Source organism: Neopsephotus bourkii, unplaced genomic scaffold, assembly GCF_033783945.1.
Source record: "Neopsephotus bourkii isolate Nb327-2 ecotype Australia unplaced genomic scaffold, CSIRO-AGI_Nbou_v1 NB_1663, whole genome shotgun sequence".
In the NCBI taxonomy this organism is placed as follows: Eukaryota; Metazoa; Chordata; class Aves; order Psittaciformes; family Psittacidae; genus Neopsephotus; species Neopsephotus bourkii.
The window spans coordinates 43,890-59,732 of NW_026902137.1; the positions used below are offsets into that span (position 1 = coordinate 43,890).

The 15,843-nt window shown below is 42.5% G+C and overlaps 1 protein-coding gene across 1 annotated transcript in view; it reads right to left on the minus strand.

Annotated features, from left to right (window-relative positions):
* Positions 1 to 241: 241 nt before the first annotated feature.
* Positions 242 to 15,843, minus strand: part of GSS (glutathione synthetase) — a 315,783-nt gene continuing 300,181 nt past the window's right edge. Inside the window, exon 13 of the mRNA XM_061375475.1 lies at positions 242 to 252. The gene's annotated coding sequence lies outside the window, so the exon portion shown is untranslated. The remainder of the gene's footprint in view (positions 253 to 15,843) is intronic.

Consider the following 15,843-nt stretch of genomic DNA (forward strand, 5'->3'; position numbering starts at 1 on the left):
ACTTCTGTGACTAAACTGTCAGAAAATCCAGCACCAAGAGTTCACCCCGGAGGTTTCTATTTCTGGATTTCCCAATCTTTCTCTCAGATTGAGCAGGATTTTCTACAAAAAGGTGAGTTTTGCTTTAATCCCAGCTCTCAGAACTCAAGAGCTGAGAAACACCTGAACTGCAGGCATCGCTGGTGTGAGTTCTAGGGCACTGAGCAAACAGCTCCAGTTGCAGCTATAGGGATCTACAGCTGTTCAGCACCACTGAAAATAATCCTTCTTGTAACAGGAACAAAGTGCAGCAGTCAAACTGCTCAATAGATGCTATTAATTATACTGTGAGCTGAAGAACGATATATTTACTCTGCAGTGATACTGTAATTATCAAGGCAGTGCTCTGCTTTTGCCTGGTATGTACTGTGTGTGGTAGCTACTTTTCCTCTGCATATAGACCTTTGATAGTATTATGTATAACTCAAGGTATTTGCTACCTATATTTAAAGAAAGATACCTACTGTCACACTCCTGAAAGCACCTTAAAACAACATTAAAAGTCACACAAACACAGAAATGCAATGTCTTTATTATGTCTCTAAACTAGGCTTTAGGAAAAAAAGTCTGCTAGTGCTGGCCAACATTTTGAAACTGCCACCCTGGTTTTCCAATTATTTTCTTCACAGTAACTTCTCAATAGCATCAAGAGACTCAAAAGCCACAATACGAGAGTCTCAAAACCCAAGTATTCAATAGTTGGACATAGGGAACCCAAGACTGGTTTGCGTCAGAAAGGACCTTAAAGCTCATACAGCTCCAACGCCCTGCCATGGGCAGAGACACCTTCCACTAGAGCAGGTTGCTCCAAGCCCCATCCAGTCTGGCCTTGAGCACTGCCAGGGATGGGGCAGCCACAGCTTTTCTGGGAAGCACCAGTTATCTTGGGAAACTCTTGCCTGCTCCCTACAGTACTATGTGCACCCATGTATGGGTGGTAATACTGAGAACGACTCGGCTTTCTGCCAAGGCTACAGACATCGGGACAGACCAGTGAGTCATCCCAAAGTGAGAAAATACTCTGTGGCACAGTCCTTGAAGCAAAGGGTTCAATTTGCCATCTCACATCCCAGGCAGCACAAGCCCAACTTGGAATTTGACTTAAAAGAGCCATTTTCATATTTCTTTGCAAGAGATTAGCTTCTTGGCTTTATCATTCTTAGCTACATATATATAAAAGCCTTACAGGTTTATGGGAAATACCCATCCCTGGGAATCAAAGCTCTGTACTTGAAGGAGAACAGTAAGACAGCATTGTCTGCTATAGTAAACCTACTCAAAACACATTCTTCCACTGGAGACCAAATGCTGTGTTTGAGTATATCTTGAATAGTCAAATCCCTTATCCTTCCCCCTCTTCCAATTTCTAGGTATACTAACCCTGTACAACACAAAGTTCTCCTCTATCACATGGATGTGTAAACTCTTGCATTCATCTGCTTCAGCTATAGAGATCAGTATGGAAGATATTGCAAAGGTGATTTCTCAGCTCTCTCAATTGTGATAGAAATGGTAGACTGAGGGGAAAAAAAAAGGAACATAGCAAATTAATACAGAGTAGCATCATACCAGCAGGTCAGCACTGGCTCTGTGCTCAAAAACAGCCCTTCCGTTTTGTCCTTTCAGTGCATGGGCATGGATTGCGATTTCTAACAAGAGGAAGACCTCTATCATGATTCAGTACTAGGATCCATTGATGCAGTTGTGCTTAACTGCAGTGAAATTATCCTCAAAATGTTAAATAAAGCCCAAATTTGCTATTTTCTGTGGCTTCTCCTCTTTATGTGCTCCACGTTTGAATTTTCAGGCCAAAAAGTGCTGTAATATTTACATCAAGCCTTCATTTTCACCTATGACTGGCTTCTGCAGGGCCAGCTTACAGTTTTTACTCTGAAGCAGATCTTGATCTTCCAGGAAAAAACAATTTTGCCTTAATAAAGGCTGAAAGAGGCTTCCATTTGGAATTTTTTCAACTAGAAAAGGAATATATTTTTCAGGAAAAATAAATAAAAAATTAAAAAAGGAAAAGATACAACTTTTTTTTTTCTTCTTTATAACAACCAGCTTAATTGGAAATACAGAATAAATTAGGGCAAAAAAGCCCAGGGATGTTTAAGGCAAAAACTCTTTAGCAGCTTTGCATACTTGAGTATGAAGTAGAGGCAAATTACCTGATCATCTTCAGCACTAAATTTATACAGAAGACAAATTATTTGACAGAATAGTCTCTAGAGCTGTCTTTAAAAGAAAGAAATGAAAGGTAAAGTTTGCATTTTGCTTGACCAAAATTATTTCTTATTTAAATAATCACAATCGTGCATCTCAACACTACATATTCTTTTTATGGTCATTTACAGAGTGTCTCTGCCGTAAGCACTATACAACACTCAGAAAGTCTAAAGAACTTAATAGTGTGCTGTAAATGCTGGATAAAAGATTTTTTTTACTGTTTGCCATAGACAAAATCGGGTAAAAAGCATAAGAAACAGATGTAGCAGACATCTACACTATAAAAGCTTTTCTAAATCTTCCTGTCTATTCTCATTTCTCTTGTTCTACATGGGACAGGAGATATCTCTAGCTTAGAAAAAGAAAATCAAATTATTTATTTTAACCACTCTCCTAGAAATGACATACGTTAAAAATGAGAAAGCCATTCATGAAGTGAGATATTCTCCTAATTCCCCACTCCAGAATCATAAGACGATTTATTTTTTTTTTTGCAAGCTGCTGACACCAGCTTCTCAAGCCCCCGAGTTTCCGAGCACCACAGGGACAGCCAAGAAGCCACTTCAAGTAAAGCAACCATTTGCCCTCCCACTCTTGTCTTGTTAAACCTCCTTATAAAGCATTTCCACCTGAGGCTTATAATATAGCTTATGGGAAAGCCTACAACAGTCTCGGCTTGAGTTGGAAGGGGTCTTAAAGCTCACTCAGTTCCAACCTAATCCCATGGGCAGGGACACCTTCCAGCAGTAGGTGAGACTCCAGACCAACACAGCAACTGTGACTGTCTTCCTCCACTGTGGCACTGGCTGCACGAGCCAGGCAGCTCCCACATGCTCCCATCAGGCCACCCCAAGATGACCCACACCATCCCTCCAAAAAAGGGAAGAAAACCACACTTTTTAAGGAGATACCATTAATATTATAGTCCTATCCGTCTCATGACAGCACTGCTGGATTTGAACTAGAGCAGAAAGGGAAGTCTTAACATTTAAGCCTAAGACTCAAGTGGAAAAGCTGTAATGCAGTCACTGCTTTGTGACAGGCTGACCAGGGCTTATGCTCCCCTTTTGGAGATCTTTCCTGTTAAGTTTTCCTCAGAATGGCTTTGCTTTCCACTAAGATACATTCAGACACACAAGTCCCTTTGATGTGTCAGGATCCACTGAACATTAAAACCCAATTACAGTGGAGAAAACTCTTTATAAATTCCCCTAAGACTAAAACATTTCTCTTACTGAGAAATATTTTATCCCATTTAAACCAACATTTCAACCAGGAGCTATCTCAATGTACCTGGGAAAATAACCTATCTCTACAATTCTCTCCACTGAGTAGCTCTGCAGTACACCTCTTCCTCATCTCCTTTCCTCCTCTGATTTGGTGGATGCCACCAGAAATTAATCCTGGCCACAGCTTGACAGCCAGGTTTGGAAAAATACCACTTTCCAAAGTAGCCCAAGGACAAAGCCATGCTGTGCCCCAGGGACATGGAGGTCATCACATGCTTCTCAATACGGCAGTTCATAATGCTTTTCAGTTATTCTTTCACTCCTGCACTCTTCAGAGCTAGTCAGTTTTTTCCGTTACACATTTCCAATTTGCTACCTGATGCTAAATGGAATAGCTGACGTTAGATTTGCTTTTGTCACAAGGTTACTATAGACCTTGACTGTTTCTTACTAAAGAAAATGACTTTATGTCATCCATTAGTGGTTGCTTATTATGGAGACTTCATACTGCCTCCAATATGGATGTCTTTGATTTTGAAAACATCAAAACAGGCACTTGTAGTGTTCTGGGAAGGAGGGCGGCAGTGAGGAAGCGGAGGAGGACATCAGTAAGTTACTTTGGCTATAAACTCAGCAGAGCCCAATCTCAGTATTATTATGGCCTGTGTCAATTTTAAATGTCAAGTTTAAGAGCATACAGGATTAACCATTCAGGGGCTCAAGTCTCTGCTGTGAATTCCTCTTTCTCAGAGTTTTGAAATGTGACTGGGTATAAAACCAGAGACTGCACAAGGCAGCTAAAAAAATACCACCTCCGGCTTCCCTGCTAGCTAACGCTCCTTGAACTTACTAATAGAATGCACAAGAGATGTACAACAGCAAAACTGCTTATTCCTCTGCTAACTGCCAAGCTGTCAGAGAAAATCTTTTGGACTTGTGTCCTCCCCTCAAACACCCTTCACTTTCAAAGCTTCTCTCCTTGTCTCTCCATAGTACATTCTGAAACTATTTCCCTTCCTTATTTCAGTTGCACCTAGAAATGAACTAAAACAGTGGAGAAAATGATTCCACAGCTGGAGGTAGAGCAGCACCCCAAAGCCTAAGCTACCCAGGGAGCGGGGACACAGCACACACTGCCTGGTCCTTTGCAGAGAGAAGCAGCATTTAAAGCATGAATCTTAACACTGTCACTAGTTTCATACTATTTAACAGCCTGCTCACATTCAGCAGCCACGGTTATACAGAGAAGCCATAAAAACCTGGAAGGACTGGCAGGCACTCTATTAGTACACAAAGTAAACCCATGTTCCTAAAGTAGAAAAATCTCCTTTGAGTAATTTAGCTGCTTTGCACTGATGATCACATATATATGCTGCTGCACACACTGCATGCAAAACCAAGTACAACAGTCTTTCCTATAGGGAGAGTTATTTTGGAAGTTGTTTAGGGTTTTGGAGTCTATACATGTATAAATAAAAGATTAACTCAAACTTTAAGCAAGAAATTAAAAATATATTCTGCACCATTACCATAAATGCATAATGGAAAAAAACAGGTTATAATTACTTTATTATGTTTATAGTTTAGAATAAAACAGGATTTCTTGATACTTCATAACATAAAAAGCATGGTTATGAGGTTTCAAGACAAGAGGAAAAGAAAACAAATCCCTTCCAAATGGCCATAGGCTAACCCAATCATAGACTCACAAGGCTGGTTTGGGTTGGAAGGGACCTTAGAGCTCATCCAGTTCCAACCCCTGCCACGGGCAAGGACCCCTTCCACTGGAGCAGCTTGCTCCAAGCCCCTGTGTCCAACCTGGCCTTGAACACTGCCAGGGATGGGGCAGCCACAGCTTCTCTGGGCACCCTGTGCCAGTGCCTCAGCACCCTCACAGGGAAGAGCTTCTGCCTAATACCTAACTTATCTCTACCCTCCGCAAAGTACACTTAAATCCTCCTAATATTAATGTTCCTTCTAACAAGAACAGGCACATATAGCTTTAAACACATAGCAGCATTTGGAAACCTCACACCCAGCCCCAGGCAGAACATGAAGCACCTCCAGCTGCATGAAGGAGGCTGAAAGGAGCCCCCCAGTATTTCCCACAGCCCCAGAGGGTTTCCCCACAGCACGAGCTGGCACAGCCAGCAATCCTCCGCTACAATCCCAGCATTCACAGGCTGGAGCTGGAACACAGCTCGACTGTGCAGGCCACACAGCACGGGAACACTGGGGCTCTCATGCCTGCCCACATCCCACTTCATACTGATGCAAGGCTCAGCTCCAAGCTAGACAACTGAAGGCTACAGATCACAGCCCAGCAGTTACACACTGCAGCATCTGCACACTGCAATTGCTTGAGAGCACCTTTTGCTTTTAATTTCAGAGACTTGCAGACTGGTTTGTGTTGGAAGGAACCTTAAAACTCATCCTGTTCCAACCCCCTACCACAGGCAGGGACAACTTCCACTAGAGACATTGCTCTAAGCCCAGTCCAACCTGGCCTTGAGCACTGCCAGGTTAATTTCCTGAGTTAAAGACATGGGATTTTAAGGTAATTAGATTTTCAATTTACTTATTTTTCTCTTAAGTATTCAACATTCACTGATTTTATATCCTAAAACTTATTCTGCTTTTCCATAGGAGGCTTTGCTGTAAATGACCAAAGACAGAGATACACATACACACAAATTGTCCAGGTCATGAATATTTATAACTTCAAGATTCATTTTCCCACCCCCAGTTACCTGCAGCAAGGACTATGGCTTATGCCAGCAGAAATGGAACATCTCCTGTATGAGGCAGAAGAACAGGTTCCCAGAAACCCAGGGCTGCTCCAAGTTCTCAGGCCTCAACCCGACTACTGCATACGGTAGAATAAACTGTGAGGCCAAAACTTAAAGTATAACAAAAAGCTGGATTTCAAAGATTAAACTGCTGCTGCAGAGATCAAGCACATCAGAAGCCATGAGACTGGACTGACTTTCTTTGGGTTTCCCCCCCCCAACATTATCTGGTTGTATATTTACATTGTGGTGCCCAAAATGCTGTAGTATCCTGCTCCCTGTACTAGGCAGTGTGCAAACACAGCTGTACCTGCTCTAAAGATCTTGCAACATCAAAAAACAGTCTGTTTTATTGAAAAGAAAGCAATTGCAACAGTTGAAATCTCTTTTTTGAAAACCTTTGAGTTCAGGATGCCAAGTGTAATAACATCAGTTGACAGTCCCACAAAAACACATGGCGAAGAGAGTAAAGATTGGAAAGGGAAAGAAATGAAACAAAACAAACCCACACAAAACCATGTACCAAATGCGATGACTTCTCGCATGCTAAGGCAACGCTTCCGACATTTTCAACTGTGAAACCACGATGACATCCTCAGCCTACCCAGAACAGCCTCGACTGTTTCTTCTCCGCAATGGCTTTTCGTCCAGGATCACAATATATGTTCTAGACAAACACCTGAGGTGGCAAAAAAGCACCCACTTTTTAATGTTGATGGCTGTACAGCACATCAGCCAGAGTTATGGGACACTATTTCTTAATGACATTTCAAGGAGACAAAAAAGTGCTACTCAGTCTCTTCTCAGGAGTTCCAGTAAGAGATTTATTCTTTCCGGGCAGCCCATGACAAACAAACAATCATTTTTATTCCATTAAAAGTAGACATAGCATTTCTACTCCAGGAGATCTATATTCATTTTTGCTAATTGTGCAATAGCACAATGTTTTCTTAAGCCTTTTAGATAGCTGACTGATACAGGGCTGAGAAATCCAGGGGTTATTTGGTAACATTGGCAGCAACAGAAAAGAGCAGAGGGTTGTTTCCTGCTGGTATTGTGGTTGCATCCAAAGCAGATCAAGGCTGATGAACATGGATTTAGAGGAAGGCAATCACTGAATCCCAGACTGGTTTGGGTTGGAAGGGATCTTAAGCTCACCCAGTTCCAACCCCCTGCCACAGGCAAGGGTACCTTCTACTAGACAATAACTACACTGTTTACAGACACCTAGGAGAGACTGCAAGGGCAGTGTAATAGTACTGCATCTACACTTACTTACTGATACAGCTACAAACAAGCCACGCTTGAGGTCAACTTCAGCTGCTTACTCTCATCAGAAATACCACTGCTCATTATAGTTGCTGGAGATAACAATGTAAACTGGGAAATCTTAAGGAGAGACCTAGTGCCTTTTTAAAGGCATCGTATTCTCTTATTCTCATTCCTTGGCAAACAAGCAAGGCAGAAATTTGTTACCATTCCAGCCTCATATCCAGCTTTCACAGTTGTCCCGGACACCAGTTACGTACGCTGAGGACCGCAACATATTGACAAGGGGTAAATTTCACATGGGGACTTTGCTCCAGCCTGCTTGAGTCAATGCTATGCAAGAGCCACAATGATATGAAAAAGAGCTGCAACTTCATCACTAGGATCTCTATTGCAGTTATACCGGATGGAGAGATGCCACAGCTTTGTCTGCTCAGGAGCATTCGCAGTTGTGTGTTGTTCATCAGTAAAATATTCCATCAACATAAAAGGCTGAAATAAGGAGTGTTCACTGTTGTCCTCATAAGGCTAGAAGAAGCCCTTATGCTGAGGGTGCTTCATAGAAATGACACACTCAGGAATTGGCTATCATCAGCTAGTTCTCAAACACAGAAGTCAATTAAAACAAGGTCCTATCAACCACCTGCCATCACTCCAAACATCCCCAGGGCCCCATGACAGAACTGGTGTAAAAATAACCTGAATATGAAGAACTGATGTACAGGCCATTCATATTAAATGTTAACACTCAGAAAGATCAATAGCTTTTCCGATTAGTTGTCTCCACAGATTTATCATTTAGGTTTCTCCTTAGCAGCCTTGAGGGGAGATTGAGATATGTGTGCGACTGCACAGGAACTAAGAAAAGTCTCCCAAAGGCATTTAGAACTATTATTACAATAATTTCTTTTCAACAGATGAATGAACTGATGACATTAGACATGAAGTGATTTTCTGTAGGCTGGTACCTATACATTACATTACAGCTGGATGGCTGACCTTTGGATCTGTATGACCTGTCCAAAAGCCTTGACATTTCCACACCAGAGCTGGTGGCACCTCAACTGCTGATGGCAGTTCTTCACCTCTGACAAGAGCCAGGTCTGACTCCACAGAGCATTTCAGCTGTGAGTCTGTCCCAACCCCAATCCCAGAGTGCAAAGGCAGAATCCCCTCCTCAGGCTGAAACTGTCACCTTCTAGTTCCTGGACCTTACTTTCCTCCCTTAAAGCAATTCTCAGCCATACAAGGGTTTTCAGTCACAGTTCATACCACCAAAAAACGTGGCCATCCATTCATCACCAAGCAACACTTCTACAGAGAGATGGGGAAACAGCACTGGTAGAAAACCTCAGGCATGCTCTAAATAAGAATCATAATTCAAAGCATTCAGCAGAGTTAGGTATTGGTTTACATTAAAGGAACCACTGACTTGAAACACAACACAAAGCTGCTGGAGCACAGGATGCTGCTAGAGCATTGCCCCATGCCCAAAGCTGGCTGCATCTCCTCTGCAGATCCCAGTGTGTAATCTGGGGTCTGTTCCAAAGCTCAGTTTGATAAGGCAATGCTCACACACAGCTTATGCTCTACAGACTACAGCCGATAACATACCTTTCTCCATAACATCTTCTTTCACCACACAGTTCTGGGATCATATTTCCCCTAGGGAGAAACATTCCAGAAAGTGCTCAACCTGTACAGTATAGTGCATGCATCTTCTACACTATACAGAGAAATTTCTGACATACCCATTCATTTTGACTTTTTTTCTTCCTAACACTGCCTTGGAAAATGATAACGGATTCTAAACTACCTCTGCTAAGCACTATCACATGAAAACCTAACCTCTGCTTTTGGGAAGATGGGCTTCTCCTGTGGCTCTGAGATCCAAGGTTCTCATTACAGTCTAGCAAAGACTTTGAAAAACCTGTAATTGCTGCATAACCAAAGAGAACTTGTCTTGAGCATGAAGGTAGAGCCTGTTGTAGGAAATGGTGAAAAGGGCCTTGAAACAGAAAAAAGAACCTTAACTTCACTAACAGCAGTTACCTGAAATCACTTGATGCACAGAATGCTCAAAAATTATTTGGAAAAAGTTAATTTCTTCAGCAAATGCAGAATTTCTTTACTATGCAATCATCATAGAATGGTTCATGTTGGAAGGGATCTTAAAGCTCATCCAGTTCCAATCCCTGCCAGTGCAATGCAGTTGACATGTGCACACTCACAGCCTGCATTTCTCTGTAAACACAGCAATCTTCAAGTGGTGGCTCCCAGGTACTAGGGATCCACTGACAAAAGCAGAGCTGTGACAGCTCACCCCAGCAGCACTCACAGGTCAGAGAGTGATGAGCATCACATCCAGGCCCAGGGGTCAGAACAATTTATAAACCTAAACTAGTGTCCCAAAGTTAAGTCTCTAAAAGTTAGAGAACCAAAATAGTCTGAAAGATGAGTAAGATAGTGCTATACATTAGAATTAAGCTAACGTAGTGTAGATCTACATTAACCAGTATTAACCATCCTTATTAAAAAAGAGATGCAAAGCTACAAAAGTAAATAACCCTCATGGAAGTCAATGCCTATTATCTGTTTTTCTTTAGGCTTTGTTTTGAACAGCTAGTTTCCTTTAACATTCTTCAAGACAAAGCAGTGTTGTACAGTGTAAGGGAAGAACAAAGTGGTTCCTTTCATCTGCCCCTCTATCTTCTGAGTAAATATTGCATCATTGTTCTCCTTAGGAAACATCTTTCATCTTTGTTTCAGGGACGTGGGTGAGCTGTAGTTAGGAGAACCCAACCACCTTTTACATCTGAGAAACAGAACTCAGAGGGCATCCTCTCTCCATGAAATAAAAGCAGGTACAAAGATTTCCCTGTCATCTTCGCCCACTACACTGACCATTGCTCACCAGAGGTCAGCTCTCTCAAGACTTGGGCTGCTGAGGGGAGCAGGAACAGCTGCATGATAAACTTTATTTCTCCTGAGATAGTGTCAAAACAGCTCACAGGAAATGAAAGCGTGTGTGTGGCTGGGTGCCATCTGTTACCCTTCCCAGAAAAAGGGTCATGGTATTTATATCTCCCGAGAGTATCCACATTAGCTGTAGGTAAAGACTCTTTTCCTTGTATACAGCTCTGCACAGAAATATAATGGCTGCAGAACAGATGGGGAAAAACAATACAAGGATATTATTAGGACAAAGCTATATTACATGGAACGGTTCTGTAAGGAGTGACCTGTAGATGTGTACTGCAGCTTCTGGAAATGTAAAACCAATATAGAATAGATCTTAATAAGCATTCTTCATAGCAGAACAGCAGCATTTGCACTTAAAATGTTCCATGTGCAGTCTGGACTGAAAAGGAAAAGAGAAGATGGTAAAATAGTAGTAGTTTTTGTGGCCACTTTCTTTTTGTGTTGTGACCTGTGCAACAGGGTCATGGAAAAGTGAGCCTGTTCTGATGGTGGTCTCCTCTTGCATCAATCCATGGCTATACTTCTGTGGCACCCACCTGCCCCTGATCTTTCATGCCAAACACTTAAACCTGAGGCATCATCAGCTCCTAGCTGATCACAGGAGAAACCCACGTATTTTTCAGTCTCTATTACCAGACCAGTTAGTCACCATGGATGCTCTTAAAAAGAGATGTTTGTTTTTCCAAGAGGTGATCTCCAGCATCCCCTCTGCCACAAAACCACACTTTTCACTCAGTTTTCTGTTTGAAGGTCTCAACTGTTACAACAGTTTTGCAGGTCCTACAGCAGTTTTGCCAACTGCTGTAACCAACACTGGTACAAATCTAGTTCCCAAGAGCTAAAGCAACACCTCTGCTACCAAGGTTTGTTTCTTCACAGAGAAGAAACTTTGACATATTTCTTAATACTAAAACTCTTACTTGCTGTCACTGTGGAACAGAAAAAGTACAAAAGACTACATTCAGAAATCTATAATACACTTTAAGACCAGTGTAAATGACGCTTCTGTAAAACAAGTCACCATATTAAATGTAGTGGCTCCACTTCTTTTGCTGCTAGCATCTATGCTGCTGTAGTTCCTTTGATCCCAAGCCTTTTCTTTCTGTTATAGCTAGGATAGGGGAAGTGTTGATATTAAGTCCATTGCTATTAAATATGGAGGATTTAATAACACACAACCCACCAAGGATTGATTTTCATGCCTAATACTGATTGAACATATTGTGACATATACACACTGCAGACCACAAACAGCCAGCTCTTTGTAATGGTAGCATCCTAAGAAAAGGAGATAGAAGCATGCAAACTAGGTTTAGCCCACGACCTCTTACCTGTGGCTATAGAATAACTGCAGAGTGGGCCCAAACCACTCCAGAAGCAGAAGAGCTGGTATCAATATTCAGGAGGCTTGCCAGTGTCCTGATTCTTTATTAGTCTACGTTAACAGGGGACTGATTTGTAGGAGATGAAAGGAAAGAATCACCCACAGCTACTTCTTGGTTGCTGTTACCTTACCCGGCTACTCACAGTAATGATGTGCCTGAGCACTCCCAACTTAGCAGTGTGAGCTGAGACAGCATGGCTTAATGAACTGCCATGGGAGGCTGGCCTGGTTTAAGCCCAGCCGGTAACCCAGAAAAACAACGGAGCCATTCGCCCACTTCCGGACCTTGCCCTGCCCCGGAGGGATGGGGAGGAGAATGGAAACAATGTAACTCCCATGGACTGAGATGGGAACAGCCCAGTAACTCAGGTGTAACACAAACCACTGCTGCTGCCACCAGTAATAATGGTGACAAAGCAAATAACAAGGGGAGAGAATGCAACCGCTCACCACCGGCCAAACAATACCCAGCCCAGCCTGAGCAGTGATCTAGCCCTTCTGGGTAACTGCCCCCAGTTTCACATCCTGGGCATGACGGGATGTGGTATGGAATACCCCTTTGGTCAGTCTGGGTCAGGTGTCCTGTCTCTGCTTCCTCCCAGCTTCCCCTCCTCCCTGGCAGAGCATGAGGCTCACAAAGTCCTTGGTCAGACTAAACATTACTGAGCAGCAACTAAAACCATCGGTGTTATCAGCGCTGTTCCCAGGCTGACAGTCAAAAACACAGCACTGCACCAGCTGCTAAGAATGAGGAAAAAAATGACTGCTACTGCTGAACCCAGGACAGGGACATACAACAGCATCCTGAATTTGCTAATTCACCACTGCAGCTCAGCTGCCCTACACTGAGTGACTGATGTCAGACCTTGTATTAATTGCACCGTGTAAGACTTTTGGAGATCTTGTACAGGTCACCACAGAGTCACAGGGAAAGCAGACATCCACCTGGTAGCCCTGCCCCTTCCCCCCCATTTTGAGCTCCCCCTCCATGCACATACACACACACACACAATATTTCATCCCACAAGGATGAGTTCTGCAATCCACGCCTTAATTCTACTGGTATATCACAGCAGCAAGGTAGATCTTAAATACAGTTAACATCCACAACTGCATAAACAGAACAACTCTGCACTAGAGTCAACTTGAATGCTGAGACATTTACTAAGCCTAGGGAATTTCTTTTCTCTGTCTCAACAGCTCCCATTCTATAAACAGTAAGAAAAATTATATATACTCCCCAGCCTAAGACTGAGAAAATCTTACAGCCCATCCTCACTAGTCATCAGCAGCTTCCAACTTATTCATGCAGCAAATTACTTAAACCCCCTCCCCCACCACATAAAAATGCATCTGTTTCTGATTTAAAACAAAGTTCCTTTACCATTTTTTTAAAAGCTTTTATCTTAAGGAAATGTGGAGGCTTCAAAGTTCTGTAATTTGCAGTTCATTTGAACATTAATGGAAAGAAATGTTCTTCCACTTCAAACTATTTCCTCAGCCAATTAGACAAATCCTCTAAGTGGAGTTTGTGAAGCAGTTCGTGTCCAGGAACTTAATTAATACTGAATTCCAGTACTTGCATCCACCTCAGCCACACTAACAACTGGGTAGGGGCCATGCAAGAACAGCATCTGAGGAAGAGCAGCCACGGGGACAGCAACAGGTCACTTCAGCCAAGGCAACAGCTGGGACAGATGGAGATTGTTAGAAGAGGTTGCAAGAAGCAGTCATCAATCACAAAGGAACAGTTAATTAAACATGGATGAAAGACCCAGGAGAGGTCCTGACTGCCTATGGTCATTGAGAAAACTCCTACGGCAAGTTTTAAGAGTAATAGTTTTCCCCAGTGCCCTTGCTGAATTTCTCATTGACATTTGCAAACTATCGCTGCTACCCTCCCCTGCAGTTTCAATTACACTGTCCCTTGCACATTTGTTTGTCCTAGTTAACTGCTCTGTTCTTAACTGTGGTTCATGGCACTCCTAATTAGGATTGCTAGCACAATACCTTTCAACAGCAGAAGTACCAACCCAGAGTGTGAAGCCAGGGGGAACAAGCACAAAAGCAGAGCAGCTCCATACTGACAGAGCAAGAACCGTATCTCACTCTCTAGGTAGCTGTGCTGCCATGGTAAAAGAAGTACAGAAAAAAACAGAGCAATTTCTAACAATAATTAGGGTACTTTGGGAAGAAAGGACTTTGAACAATATTTATAGAGAAACTGAGCTAAGGAAATAAAAAGAAGTAGCCCCTACAGCCATAACAATCTTTGAAGTGCTGGTGATAGCACAGGATTATAGCAGAAACTAAGTAAATTTCTTAATAAAAGGTTTGTCTAAAGCCAGCTTGCCTCACCCTAGAGGGGATCATCCCAGCTTCCTCACTAGCACCACTACAGCAAACAACAGTGCACGTGTATTACCAGTGGGCCTCAGTCAATTGGAAAACCATCAACAATTAGGTGAGTAGAATCTCTGCTGCAGTAGTAAGACTTACTCATCAGCATGTCTAGCAGATGGATACACTATGTTCCCTGATCTGGTATGTGGCAGCTTTCCATTTTTACATAAAGAACAGGGTGCTCTCACTCTTATTTTTGCAAATAAGGCACCACATATATAATGCAGAACACAGGAGGCTCATGCACCTAAAAAGCTGGTATTTCCTAATGCCCCCAAGATAGTAACAGTCTAACAAAGGACATTTCCTCCTGACCTTCAAGAGAGTGCAACAGTCTTGAAAGCAAGTGATAAATATCTTAAATTAACAGAACTAATTTTTGTACATTTCATAAAAGGCAGATTTCATGTCAGATCCAGTGAAAAAGAAAATGCTGGTTTTGAAGAATGCTTTCACATGCATTTGTCACTGGTGGAGAAAGAAGACCTGCAGCATATTAAGGGTAGGTTTATTCCACACTGCCCTTATCCTTTGCACCTGATTTAACACTCTTCCATGGGTATCCTGTGTCCTGGTGTCACTGAAACTTCTGGACCCTAGTCTTCAGAGTCACTTCTGTGACTGGATACTGTTTGGAACAGGGAGCACATGTATTACCTGCCGGATAGACACTTACCAACTGTAAGTTACACCTACATTGATTACGTAGCCCTCCGTGACCATGGCATCTGGGCACATCAACTCTTTAATATTTTGCCTAGATCCTTGGACATGAAGAACTGTGGTTCTGAGATTTCACCTGCATATAAATCAGAACCACAGCTCAGCTTTGTCAAGATAAGCACAGAGCAACTCAGCAGGCATTCTGACAGCTCCAAGAGACCTTGGTTATCCAAGATTAGGCAACAAGTCTGTGAAGAAAAGGCAAGTGAACCCTGCTCCACAGTTCAGCCTCACATCATTAAACAGTCCTTTCATACGCAGAGGCAGGATATGCACAACCTGAGGAAGAGCCCAAACCAAAAACACACAACGGAAGTGCCTGATCTTGCAAACCATTAAACTACTCACCTCCCAGCGAGGTCTGTGTGATCTGCAGACTCCTCTCATGGTGCTGTACCAATTTATCTGGGGAAAACAAAGTCAGCACTCAGCCCTGTCTATCTCTTCACCCACAGGTTTCCTCTGAGGGTCCTGGGCAGCTGCCTGCTCTTGCACAGCCTGGGGAGCAGCTCCAATGCAGGATGATAAGCTGTGATGAGCAGGAGCATCCAGCACACATGATTTAGCCAAAGGGGAAGAACCTTTTGTTTCTCAGGGGTGGTAGTGTCAAGAATCAAGGGAAAACATCAGTAAGAGTTGTACCAACTGAAAGAAACCCAGAAGCATCCACTAGAATTATTTTTTTTGTACGAGCTCATATTTCTGTTTTGTTTATTATAGCAAAGAAATACAATATATTTTCTATCCCATAAAATACACATATAATTTTTGTGATAATAAGACTCAGGAGAAACAT